This window comes from Carcharodon carcharias, chromosome 26, assembly GCF_017639515.1.
Source record: "Carcharodon carcharias isolate sCarCar2 chromosome 26, sCarCar2.pri, whole genome shotgun sequence".
NCBI classification, from domain to species: domain Eukaryota; kingdom Metazoa; phylum Chordata; class Chondrichthyes; order Lamniformes; family Lamnidae; genus Carcharodon; species Carcharodon carcharias.
Window position 1 is genome coordinate 6913468 of NC_054492.1, and position 14253 is coordinate 6927720.

At 42.5% G+C, this 14253-nt stretch overlaps 1 protein-coding gene across 1 annotated transcript in view; it reads right to left on the bottom strand.

The window, feature by feature from the left end:
* LOC121270031 (cortexin domain-containing 1) overlaps positions 1–9242 on the bottom strand; it is a 49153-nt gene extending 39911 nt beyond the window's left edge. The window contains exon 1 of the mRNA XM_041175334.1: positions 9190–9242. The gene's annotated coding sequence lies outside the window, so the exon portion shown is untranslated. The remainder of the gene's footprint in view (positions 1–9189) is intronic.
* Positions 9243–14253: the final 5011 nt, after the last annotated feature.

Below are 14253 nucleotides of genomic sequence, written 5' to 3' on the forward strand. Positions count from 1 at the left end.
GGTGGGGCTTCCAAACTGCTGGTCCAATCAGAGGGCTGGCAGCTCTGCGGCGCCAATAAGAGAGATGGCAACTGCTGAGGCAGCAAAGGAAACCTGAGGCCGCCTCCATTTCGAGACATCCTCACAGGGCTGCCGGGGTCAAGCAGGCAGGCCCTGGTAATCGGAGGGGGACATCACTCCAGCAGCAGGGGTGGCTTTTGCCATTGGCGAGCCTTTCTTTGGGCCACGAAGCCTCCAGCTCTGACAGGACGGCTCCACCGCCAGCAGACGGGGAAAATGGCCCTTAGCTGGGCCTTTCACTTTCTAAGGCAGCCGCCTGCCTCCTGCCTCCTCCTGCAGCTGACCCACTGCTGTTTCCACCACTGGAAGCCTCGCTGTCGACAGGACTGTGTCAGAGAGCCGTGCTGCCCAGTATTTTACCCTGTTTCCTAGCCTGCTACCTGGGGCCTGGTAAAATTCTGCCTAATGACTTTATTTTAATGGATATAAAATCAGAAATAATGAATTTTATACATTTAGCTTCAGCAGGCGGTCTCACCGATAGGGAAAGGAGCAGGGGGAGGGAAAAAAACTTGGCCCACATCAGCCTTAGCTTGGCTCCGGGGATTGCCAGTTAGTATTTGTGACCCGTCTCCAAAATCCATTAATCTCCCAGGTTTGGCTCTATTCTCATTACCATCTACTTAACGTCATCCACATATTAAGAAAACGTGATTAGAACTCAGAAGCTTCTAAAGCATTCTGAAAGTGCTCATCTGAATTTCAAACAAATTGTGCATTAATCAAAAAGTGTCTCAGCTTGTACTGGACTGGAAAGCTTTGATTTGAATTTACATTTCTGACTCAGATTAAATTGTCCTTTGTTCTGAGCCTGTTATAGTAACTTTGGTATCCAAAGGGGTAAAAGAAAAGCTTGCATTCATATAGCGCCTTTCATGACATGAATAGTGCTTTACAGCCAATAAAGCACTTTTGAAGTATAGTCACTGTCGTAATGTGGGAAATGTGGGTAGTAAGAAAAGAGCAAAGTCCAAAAGAAAGACAAGAAATAAATAGTGCGAAGGTTCTTTATAAAAACTTTCTCACTCTCCCACATTGCCTTTGTGAAAGGTCACATGTCTGGATGTCAGGTGAGGATAGGTTATGCTGGCTCCCATCGTTGAATAGGTTGTCCATGTTGACACCTGGGCAAGGGAGCAGAGGAATGTAGAGTCAGATCACAGGTGGAGTCAGTATCTTCAGGAAAGCCAGAAGACAAGAAACAAATCACTCAATCATAGATTTCTACAGCCTTACAGAGTAAGAGACCATTCATCCCATCACATCTCTACCAGTTCTTTGAAAGAGTTATCCAATTGATTCAGCTCCTCCGCTGTTTCCCACCATTTTCATTTTCACACACAATTCCAATTTCTTTTTGAAAGTTATCACTGAGTCTGCTTCCACTGACTTTCCAAACATTCCAGGTCATGTACCAGATCACAACAACTCACTGAGTAAAAACAATTCTTATTTCCTCTCCCTGTTCTTTTAAAGCTCAATTCTGCATCCTGTGGTTAATGATCCTCCTGCCAGTCAGAACAATTTCTCTTTATTTCCTCTTTCAAAACAAAGCAACATGAAATTCCTGAATGGTAACATTTTCTGAAGGAGCTGTGCTCAGCTACTGGGGTTGGATTAGATTTGAAGGTTGCGATATTTCCTTAATTAAAAGACATGTCCTTTATAGGATGCTGGACTCTGTGCTGAGTTAGAGTTTTTCAAATTGCAGCAGGACCTCCTGAAATATTATGCCAGCTCTGCCCTCAACCTGTCCGAACATTAATTGAAACTGTGGCCGGTTGTCTGTTCACAGATTTGCTTCAGTGCATTAATAACAGCTGCTTAGCTCTGACTGCATCTGCTTCGTTTTCCCCCCAAGTTCCTGATTGGTTTGTAGCCTCAGGTTAAACGTTAAGAAACTGCCCAAAATTGACTACACTGTCCAGGTATGGTGAGGACTCCTAGCTGGTGGAATAATCTGTTGGCATTTTCAAGTATCTCCAGATAAGTTCAGATGAACATACAAATTAGGAGCAGGAGTAGGCCATTCAGCCCCTCGAGCCTGCTCCACCATTCATTAAGTTCATGGCTGATCTGATTGTGGCCTCAACTCTACATTCGGCCTGCCTCCGATAACCTTTGACTGTGGAAAGCCTGTTCACCTCTTCCTTTCAGGCTATCAAACTTCACAGCTTACCAGTGATGTGGACAACTAAACAGAGCAGGCAGCAAGGTGATGGCTTAATGCCACCTCTATCAATACAGGCCTCCCTCAGTACCTTATGTGCTCAGAGACTGGAGTTGGGTTTGAACCTCTTGACTTGAAGCAGAGGCTGAGCACAAGAAGCTAACTGTGTACAAGGTAGGGATTAATCTGCTATGTCTCCGGTTTCTCTCAGCCAGTGGCACACAGACCCAAACATTAGTAACAGCCATCACACTGAGTGTTTCTATTTAAATCAGGGTTGTCCTTAGACCTGAACCACTATAATAAATATTAATTTCATTCTCAGTCACAAAATTGCATTTGTCTACAGTTGACTGCACGTCAGTGCATCCTGAAACTCCTTAAAGATTTCCCACCTTCAGAAGAAAATAGAAACACAGAACAGCACAGAAACAGATTCTGTGGCTCACCAACCTCACCTACCGTATAATGTAATCGCAGTCTCCTACACACTACCATCAACCTTCAATATCACACTTTGAAACTAAACAAACTTTCTTCTAAAAGAAATTGTAATGGACTTTGCCACAAAAACAGCTTATTTGGAGAGTTCAACATTCTAATTCTTTCACAATCTTGAAGCCTTTTAATCCTGAGGTCCATTTAAAAAAGACACAATTTCTCAAATCCCTCTTTATAACTGTTATAGTATTGTCATTGAGTTGAAAAATCATATAAGAAAAGCGTCCTGCAAAACCCAAATTAAGCGTCATCTGTGACACACCGGTAGCACTCTCGCCTGTGACACACAGCTGTGACACACCGGTAGCACTCTCGCCTGTGACACACAGCTGTGACGCACCGGTAGCACTCTTGCCTGTCAGAAGTTTGTGGTTTCAAGCCCCAGCTTCAGTATTTAATTCAAACTGACACTCAGGGTGTACTGAGGGAGTGCTGCACTATCAGCAGTGCAGTCTTTCTGGTGAAACATAGAGCATGGCCCCATCTGCCTATTCAACTCAACATAAAAGATTGCATTGCACTATTTAAAGACAAGCAGTATAGTTTCCCTTGTGTCCAAAAAGCCCTCAACCAACATCGCTAAAATTAAAACCTGTCATGCTTGTGGGATCTTGCTGTGCACAAGTATTACTTACATGACAACAGTGACTACACAGTAATGCACTTGGGAACAACTGGAGAATGTGGAAGGCAATGCGTAAATGCAGATTATTTCTAATAGAAAGGTTCATTCCCTTGCTTCACCATCAGCTCAAATTGATTTCCCCAAAATTGCATTTCTACCAATTGATCAAATGCTTCTTTGTAATCTGGGAAATTCCACACTTTTAATTTATATTTTGTCCTTAAGGCCTTGCTCTTGTTATGAGTTTAAAATTGAACAATGGTCACAAAGCTACGCTTGTCAATACATGTTCACTATGAGTAGCTGATACCTAAATATCCTCCAGCTTCAGCCAATGTTCTTTGTCCTGATGCCGACAGATATTTACAGTAAACTGTCACAAAAACAGAGACTTTGACAAACACTCAGCAGGTCAATCTGCATCTAGAGGACAAAGGTGCTAAAGTTTTAGACATGGATTTCCCATCAAAGCTGGAAGATATTACAGAGCAAGAGCCTTCAAAAGGACTAACAAGAGAATATAGGAAGAAATATAATGCAAGAAAATAAAGGCACTAAGAGACATGGAATAGGCGTAAACAGCTGAACTGGTGGTTGGACTTTGTTGAAGGAACAGAGAGTGTTGATAAAGGTGTTGCTGTGCATGTTGTAGATAAAGATTTTGAAAAGGTATTTGATAAAGTACCACATAACAGATTTATTCGAGCACATGGTATTAAAGAAAGAATGGTAACTTGGGTATAACATTGGCTAAGGGTTAGGGTTAGAAGACAGACCAGTGCTGAACAGATGTTTCTTTGGACAGACATAAGCAGTGGAGTCATGTATAAAGAACCTGGTCTTGGATATTGTTTTGAAGTTCGCAGATGGCACAAAACTTAGCAACGCAGTAAACAGTGAGCAGGACAGCAATGTGAGGGACAAAGACCTCGCACTGTATGTTTTGATAAAATATCTGTAGATATGCTCATTGCTATTTCTAAAATTTAAAAACTGAACAAAGATCTTTAAAATGGCTTAGCCTATGTCTGTCTGTGACTCTCCAGACAAAGAAAAAACTACGTGACAGTTTCAGGAAAACTCATATCTCATTATATCTGAGGAGCCACTAACAACCACTGCATTTAATACCCAAGGTTAGCCAAAAGGACATGGATCATGTGCTAAGACAAAGGCCCTGCAACCTTCCTTTCAATTCCTAATAGCTGAGACAGTTAACAGTCTTTGGAATCCAGACGATGCACATCCTTTGTCAAAGACCTAGTACAGAAGTGGGAGTCATGTGACCTGGACCTCTGGCTTGTGGAACAAGTAATATTGCCTCGCTGAACAGCATAGCTCATATTGCTCTTTGCCATCTAACTAGCAGCCTCACAGACAAGGAGCTCTGTCAAGTTGGAATACCTGGCCTCCATCAGCAATGCTGCTTCTGAAATTTCTGTACCATCACCAATAAGACTGATTCATCTCTACATGCCTATCTCGTTGTGTGAAGTCAACACCACCAAAATAGTGAATTATCCAACATCAGTTTTCAGCCAACTGACCTCCATGAAGGAATACCTCATTGGACTTTGATTCTGGACTCAGGAACTCATGTGAACCAATATTTATTTTCTCTGTAAAACCTCTTTTCTTGATCCCTGTCTTTACTGTCTGAGTGTGTGAAAATAAACTAACCCTTTGAGTTCAACCTATCTTGAGTTTGCTGTGGGGTGATTAATAGAAAAATTGGATCACACAAAAACTAAGGGGTTGGGAAATATGTTACTGCTTATAAAGAAGGAAACAAATCAAAACACCTTTCTGTTTACAGACAGGTGGTGAGAGGAGAAATTAATGCTCTTTAAATTAACACCTCCACCCCCCCCCACCCACCCCCCCCCCCCCCCCCCCCCCCCCCCCCCCCCCCACTGTCCGTAACAGTAGCAAACTTCACAAGGACATAAACAGACTGGTGAAATGGTAGATGCAATTTAATGTGGGTCCAAATGTGAAGTAATGTACTTTGGGAGAAACAACATAGGGAGGCAGTGTAATTGAAACAATACTACTTTGAGGAGGGACATTGTGTAAAAGCATAGAGCCTAGTGGGGAGGGTCAGGGGTGGGGTATATATTTACAAAAGTGGCTGGGCAAGTTAATAAGGGAGTTAAGAAAGTATATGGGATACTTAGTTTTGTAATTAGGGCATTCAATAAAAAAAAAGAAAGTTATGAAAATCTTAAGGATCACTGGTTAGGTCACAGCTGGAGTATTGTGTACAACTCTGGGCATCCCACTGTAGGAAGGATGTCAAAGACCCTTGGGAGGGTACAGAGGGTTACCAGGATGATTCGAGGGATGAGAGAGCTCAGTTATATGGAGAGACTGGAGGAGCTGGGACTGTTCTTCTTAGGGCAGAGATGGTTAAGGGGAAACATTATAGAGGCGTACAAAATTGTGTGGGGATTTCGTAAAACAAATAGGAAGAAATTATTTCCTCTGCCAGAGGTCACAGCTTAAAATAATTGGCAAAAGAACCAGAGGGGAAATGAGGAAGTTATTTCACGCAGAGGGTTGCTATGATCTGGAACTAGCCCCCTAGCTGAAAGGGTGGTTCAAGAAGATTCCACAGGAACCTTCAAAAGGCAAGAGGACATTGTACTTGAAGAGAACTAATCTGCAGGGTTATGGGGAGAAAGCTCAACTGTGCCACTAATTGGATAGATTTTTCAAAGAGCCAGGTTAGGACTGATTGGCCAAATGGTCTTGTCTCATGTTGTAAGATCCTATGACTGGATAGATCTGAAATGGAAACAGGGGAAGCTGGTAAAAAGGAACAGAATCCAACAGCCCAGGAGAAGGAAGCAAACTGACACCAACCATTCAGATCGTCCCCCCAGTGTGGTGTTTCCCAACCGATCTCCAAAAACCCACTCCCCTGATACACTAACATACCCAATCCCAAGGTCTCATCTCAAAAATAACATGCATTAAAGTTGCATTTTGATGTTATTAAAATTCAATAGTAAAACCTAAAATCCAATTTGGAGGGAGCACAGACCACTTAGCGTTCATGTGTCAGGCTTGTGAGGAGCTCCATTGGAACAGTGTAGGAAACCAAAGATGGAGATGCTAGAGTGGCATGAGAGATTGAGTGGCAAGTGACAGGGCACTAAAGGCTGTACTTGCAATCTACTTAATAAATGTACATTAGTATCACTGAAAATAATAGATTTTTGTCAAAGCTTTTTGTCTTGTACTCATCAGGATAAATCGCAAGAAAATACCAATGTCAGAGGAAACAAAATATTTATACTGTATGAGAAGAGAGCACTGACTGGTTGACAAGTGGACTCTGATTGATGAGGTGTTGCCATGCAGAATACACCAGTTGGTGGTGACTGACAGTTAACTGCCAAGCATTGTTGGTGAAATTTAATTCAGGCAACTTGACTCCAATTGGTCAAAACATTGCCCTGGCAGTTAAATGTCAGACACCATCAACTGGTGCATTTTTCATGACAACATCTCTACCAATCAGAGTCCACTTGCCTATCAGCACTCTCTTCTCATTCAGTATAAATATGTTGTTTCCTCTGACATTGGAATTTTCCTGTGACTGTTTTCCTTGGAGAAAAGAAGGCTAAGAGGAGACTTGATAGAGGTATTCAAGATTCTGAGGGGAATGGACAGGGTAACTAGTGAGAAACTGTTCCCACTCAAAAGAGCATCAAGAACTAGAGGACACAGATTCAAAATAATTGGCATAAGGAGTAAATGTGATGTGAGGAATTTTTTTTTCACCTAGAGGGTGGTTGTAGTCTGGAACAAACTTCCTGAAAGGGTGGTGGAGGCAAGTTCAATGAAGGTATTCAAAAGAGAATTGGATTGTTACCTGAAAAGAAATAATGTGCAAGGTTACAGGGATAATGGGAATGGCCTCCTTCTGCACTTTAAAGATACTGTAATACTGTGTTGCACTTCCCTATGATTCTATAACAGGGACCACTTACTTATTTATGGAATTGATGGCAAGGTCAGGACTTCTTGCCCACCTGAAATGGTTCATAAGAAGATGATGGGGAGCCACAATGTGGAATCGTTGCAGTCCGCGTGGTCTTATCCTTATAGATTGAAATTGGGGGCGCCAGGTGATACTGTTCTGGGCTCTCAGTATCCAACTAAGAAAATAGGCCACCGGCAAAAGTATTAACTTAACAGATAGGCCTGGGAATTGTGCGTGGAAGGAGGGGAGTCGTGAGGCAGTGGGAGAAATCGTTTTGTGATTATTGTGATTCGTCAGCCTGGCCAATGTTTTATCATAAGTTTGTAATAAAATATTCTATAGGTTAATAAAATTAAACAGAGTTTTTATTCAATTGTAAATGTCCGTGTCACCTAATAAAGTCTAACAAGGTTAGACTCTCAGTTTGCAGGGCATAATGATGGTATATCAGTGAAGGGTGCATTTTCGTTGTGGCTTTGACTCGGTAATAATTGTGGAGGAGGCAGACCTCTGGCCAGACAATACTTCCCACCATCAGTGTCAGGAATAACCAAGAGCTTTTGTGAAACCTTGACAAATCACTTGGGGAAACGACCTGTTCCGGCTGAGGGAATCTCTCACTCGCAGGCAGCAGCCGGTTTTCAGTGAACGAAATTCCTAAAGGCTCATCCCTTAGGCCGGCTGACATCCTGAAGATAACCCCTTCCCTCTTCTCCAGATCCATTTGGGATGTTCTAACTTGGAAATCAGAGATTGCTGCCGTCCGGAACTATTGCATGAGCCGGACTTCAGGAGGTGACAAATAGCAAGAGAATGCCAATGGCATCGGAAAGTGCTTTTAGCTCAAAATATCCCATTGAAAAAGCTGACCAAGTATTCAAGTTGTTTTATTTCTGCTAAATGTAATCCGGTGAAGGCATCCCAACTCTACACCTTTAAATAATCCTTACTCGCCCACCATGTTCCAATTAGAAATGAAAATGTATTCAATACAGAATAAGCTGAAAAATTGATTCAATTTTGGTTTGTTTTATTTATTAAAGCATAAACAAGGAAGTTTATGTTTAACCAATGGAGAACTAAGTCTAAAATCTATGATTCCTGACTTGTCTATTTCCCTCCTGGGGTTCATTATATTAAAACCACAACATCTTCCAACCGCCGCTTGATAAATATGTCCTTATTACCTCTTTACGGGCCAATTATTCTATGGCCCTCTTAACCCTCTGCTAAATAAAAATAGATGTTTAGATAATGATGAACACAGGATGATCTGGTCGGGGGAGGAGGGGTGTGTGTGATGTGTGTATAGGAGATTCATTCGGACCCCGAACATCCACTCTCTAAGGAGAACAGCAGAGACAGAATTTAAAACAAAAACACACACACACACACACACACGCCCTCCAACAGGCTCAGGCGTTTCAAGCTTGCGGAAGGTCAAAACTTCAACCGAACCCGTTTCCCCTTTGAATTCCTGGTTAAACGCCGCATGTCTGATTGGTCTGTTACATCTCTCAGAACCCCGCAGCCTCAACTGGAACAAACTGACCGCTGCTGACACAGGGCGAGATTTCAGATGGAAATCTGTTTCCAAATAACTTGCAGGAAAGAATGGCGAATTCAGTGCACTCAGAGCTCCACACTTAACTGGGGTAACTTTAAAACTGTGCAACATTACAGTGTCCCTTCCTAGAAACTAATTACTGCGGTAGATCGCAAACCAGCCGAACAATTTTATCATACACCCGAAATGTGAATTATTCATATATTTCGCTTCCCATCTCTAGATAACTCTGACAGCGTCCCAATCGAAAAGAGGTATTTAAATATAAAACCAACCTTTCTGTGGAAAGTTTATATGTGACTGCAAGCACCAGGTATGGGAATCGTGATCATGATCACTTCATTCAGAACTCATTCATCTTCAAGGCACACAGAGCAGAACCTGCTCATTCTCTGGCAGACACTCCCGCTTGTCTCGGTCACAGAGTGCAACTCCTAACACTGGCAGATTAAACCTGGCCACTAAACTCGGTTAAACTCGCTTGTATGCCCATTGCCACTTACTGCATTGCCTCCGCTGTGCACTCCGCAGTGACCGTCCCTTCCGGCCCCACATACTGCTGTCAACCCGAAGACGTTCGTTCATTCAGCACTTCCCACCCTGCTGGTGTCGGCTGCAGTCACACATCGACCTATCCATGTCTCTTTGTGTATCTGCTGGGTAAGCACTCGGAGCGGGTTGCCACTATTAGTGGCTACAGGACACAGAATATTCTCCCCATCGGCTGTTTCTGCAAAATACAAGAAGGAATCTATATAAGGTCACCAAGACTAGAACACTAACATTATTGCTCTCTTACCATAGGTAAATGTCAAAAAAAACCGATAATCTATTGGTCCAAAAAGCTTTGAAAGATTATAATTTCTTGGATGTCTAAATGAATGAGATACAGTCATTGGCAACTGGCCAAAACCAAGCCATCAACCTCGACTTTTTCTTTAATGGGAGCCTCCAGTGACTGGTGTCAGTTTGTGTGCTCCGGGAGAATGGGTCGGCTTTAAGCTGCGATTGGTCGCTATAATGCGCTCCTCTTTGGCTGTGACCATTAAACAAGGGGCGACTTTGAGGAGCAGGAGGGCTCATTTCCAATGGAAGGTGGAATTTATCAGCGACAGGATGTGAAGTAGGTGTCGAGCTTGCAGTTGTGGTGGTTGCTGAGATTATCCGAACGTGCATGTTGTCAGTAACCGTGAACATAGAAATAATCCTGCAGTTTTCCAATTCTCCATCTGGAATATTATAGCCTCGAAATATGTAACATCCCATGAGGGGAATGTGGTGGAAATAATGAGTAACGTGGCCTCTCTGCTATTAATCCCATTTACAGGACCCAGCAAGAGCCCCTCCTTCTGGTAAAATTGGATAGTTTGATGTGCAGGGCTTAGTATTGGAGGGCAACAAGAGTGCAGACAGCCTGACCCACCCAAATCTCACCTTCCATCACCACCACTCCTGATGCTAGTGAGATGCTTTCACTCCCCCTCACTGGCTCTCAAATAATGGACAGATGCAAAGGACAATTTCCTGATTTCAATGATCCACAAAGACCTGTTGGTTGCTCAAGACACTGCAACAAGAATTTCAATGATGCCATCATACCATTATACAGGTCACCGCTTAGACTGCATCTGGAGTTCTGAGCCCAGTTTTGGTCCCTTCACATAGTGTGTGATATAGTGACATTAGAAAATATTCAGAGAGCTAAAAAAGTGATTCCAGTTTGCTCAAAAAGTCTTGAAGAGCTTGATCTGTGTAATCTAGGGCAGCATAGACAGATTTATAAAATCTAGAGCTGGATAGTGTTCCTATTGATGGAGTATTTCAGTTTTATAGGCTGGGTAGTGTAGTATAAGGGCCTGGCACAGAAAGGGTTAACATGGGACTGAGTACAGTGATGTAAGGGAACATTTGACCTGCAGCTAGGGGTCAGTGTAGTGTTGGACAGAGCAGTGTATAGAAGCAAGCATGGAAACAGCTTGGACCTTTACTGTACCTATGTATATAGTTTCTAGTAGTTAATAAATACTTACTGTTGAACTACCTATGACTATGAATATCTTAATAAGACCTACTGAACTAAGCCCAACATCTTACAACACGGTTACAGTGAATGGAACAGCTCAAAACCTCTCAGAGACTGCCAAAGTAATTTAAAATCCTGGAAAACTGAAGGAAAAAAATCAAAGAAGCTTTCTGACCTGAAGGAAAGCTCAAGAAGTGAAGGCACAGAAGGAAATCACCAGAGAAAAGCTCTGAAGAAAGTCTTGGAAGCTGAAGGCAGAAATTAAATTCCTCACTGCAGCAGAAGACTCCATTGAATCCTGTGGAAGTCCAGTTGCAAAACCCAGAACATAGCAGACCTAACAGGGGTGAACAAAAACATTTAAATTCCTGGATAACACAGGTCCTGAAAACAGTTAAATATTGCAATGGTCAGAAATTGCTGTTTAAACTGCAGTCCGAGAAACCTGATTCCTGAGTCCATGCCTAAACATGTGCCCAAGTTCGTCTGAACAAAAAAAAAATTAACAATTAACTGTGTCTGTGTAGGCATCATAAAAAACCCAGCAAAAGCCAGGATTTGATGCTTCCAAGACCCAAGAACATTGCACTAAAATAGGGAAGGCTCTAACCAGTTGATCCAGGTAACCATTATTGAAAAAATTTAAACGTTGAGATCACAAATGTCATTACTGTGCGAGCCCACCAAAATCAACAAGTGTGGAAAAATCCTTTGTGAAGAAGCAAATAGCTTCAGCATCTTGGATTTTCAGAATACTTTTAAAGCTGAACCTGCAATTCAAAAATTTTAACCATGGATCAGAAATCCACTCTTCCAGGTCAATTTGGATTTATCCAAGTTCCAGATCAATCACAAAACTGGGGACTTTGAAGAAAGAGATTTCTTATAGATACATGATTTCTTTAGGTCAGGATAAAAGACAGAAACTGAACAAGTTAACATCCTGCTTTATTCAGTAGGCCCGATAGCCAATAATATAATAGCTAGACAATGAATTAATGAATCATCTGCAAAATCTGATTAAGTTTTAAAACCATTCAATGCTTATTTTAACCTAAGAAGTACCAAAATCATTGAAGGTCTAAATTTAATAAACATGTCCGGCAACCAGGAGAACCTGTCAACTCTCTCATTACTGAGCTGTACAGAGTGGCTGAAGGCTATGATTTCAGTGACCCTGAATCTGAGCTAATCAGGGCTAGAATGGTTGTAGGAATGGTAGATGGCACACTCTCAGACGTGCTTCAAGTGAAGGAACATCTAACTCTTGAGAAAGCCTTTCAGATTGTCAGGCAATTTGAAATCCATTTGCAGCATAGATCCATATTAAGGGGAGGATAACTGACCGATAGAGTGACCATCTCAGCACTGTGGAGCAAACCGCTCCCACGCTCATGATCAATGTCTGGCAATTTCAGCCCAATGCTTTCAACATAACTGAATAGGACACTTCAGGAAGCTGTGCAAAACCAAAACATCAAAAACACATGGAAAATCCCAAGAGGATTCACAAGATTGAGACAGCACACCAAGAGGGCACACAACCATCCATCTTGGGTGAGGTTAAAGACCCTGGATTTTTGTTCTGGAATGTGGACATCTTGGTTAATAGCCATTTCACAAACTTTAAATTGGATACAGGAGCCAGTGTTATGGTCCTATTGGACAAAAAGCCGTGGCTGAGAGACTGCTGGCTACTAACAACAGACACACCATACTATAGGCCTGGAGGAATCTGACTTCCAGTCATTCTGGAATCACTAAGGTATGGCAGCAAACAAATCTTTGAGCTGATGTACATCATCCATAACCAGTCTGTTTCTGTGTATCCCTGAATCTCCACAAAATGGCAGATGTCAAAACATCCAATGTCGTAAATTATACGGACCTGTAAGTTCCAGAGAGACCCAACAGGAAAGATTCTCTCGACTGGGACTTGAGCTCTAAATTATCTTCTCTCTTTGCAGAGCAGGTTTGTCCACTTTCATTACAGGTACCAGAAATTCCTCTTTGGTCAGATTAGCCAACCACTCAGATGGTTACCATGACACCTTGAATAGTTGATAGTCAAGAGAGGAACCAGCAACGAGAAGAGTCTCGACCTCCAGCTCTGATGCCAGTTGAAGAGATAAGCACTGAGACCACAGAGCAGGCGCTGCAGCCCCCAGCCAGTATAACAAAGAACAAAGAAAAGTACAGCACAGGAACAGGCCCTTCGGCCCTCCAAGCCTGCGCTGATCATATTGCCTGCCAACTAAAACATTTTGCACTTCCGGGGTCCTTATCCCTCTATTCCCATCCTATACATGTATTTGTCAAGCTGTCTCTTAAACATCACTATCGTACCTACTTCCACCACTTCCTCCGGCAGCGAATTCCAGACACTCACTACCCTCTGCATAAACAACTTGCCCCGCACATCTCCTCTATAGTTTTCTCCTCTCAACTTAAATCTATGTCCCCTAGTAATTGACTCTTCCACCCTGGAAAAAAGCTTCTGACTATCTACTCTGTCTATGCCACTCATAATTTTGTAAATTAAACAGTGCCACAAACGATGCTGGAACCGAGTAGCAGCCGTCCATTGATGACAGCACACCACATAACCAAATGCAAAGGTGAGCTCACTACCAAGGCACACCCTCATAACTGAAAGAGCCATCTTCTAGCCCAGCGTGTGACACTGCGAGCCACACAAAGGAAGAAGTGGAAAAAAACACTATAGAGATGAGCCCAGAGTTCGTCTGGCCTGTAAAGAGTGGGATAAACCAACCACTATCTATCACTACAGATGGGGAATCGACAGAGAGCGATTCAATGCCAAAGAATGGAAAAAGAAGATGAACACCCAGGATGCCAGGACAATCTCTGATTCAACAAAGTTTACCTGCAGCGACAGAGCCTACCACTTCTCTGACAGTAGTGAGAACAAGATGTGGAAGGGTTATAAGGCCTCCAGTCAATCTGAACCTATGAACTCAGAGACTTGAGGGGGTTGATGGGGTAGTAGTAATGATGTAAATACATGGGGTAAACTTGGATAACTTGTAATTATGTTGGGTAAAGACTTGGGGGGGAGATGTACTATAAGGGTCTGGCACATAAAGGGTTAACTTGGAACTTAGTGCAGTGCTGCCCACACAGTGATGTAACAGAACACATGACATACACCTAGGGGCCAGTGTAGTGTTGGACAGATCTGTATGTAACAGCTACTAAAATGGGACCTTTACTATACCTATGGAAATATTTTCTGGTAGTTGATAGATAGTTACCTAAGACTACGAACACCTTAATAAGACCTATTGTATAACGC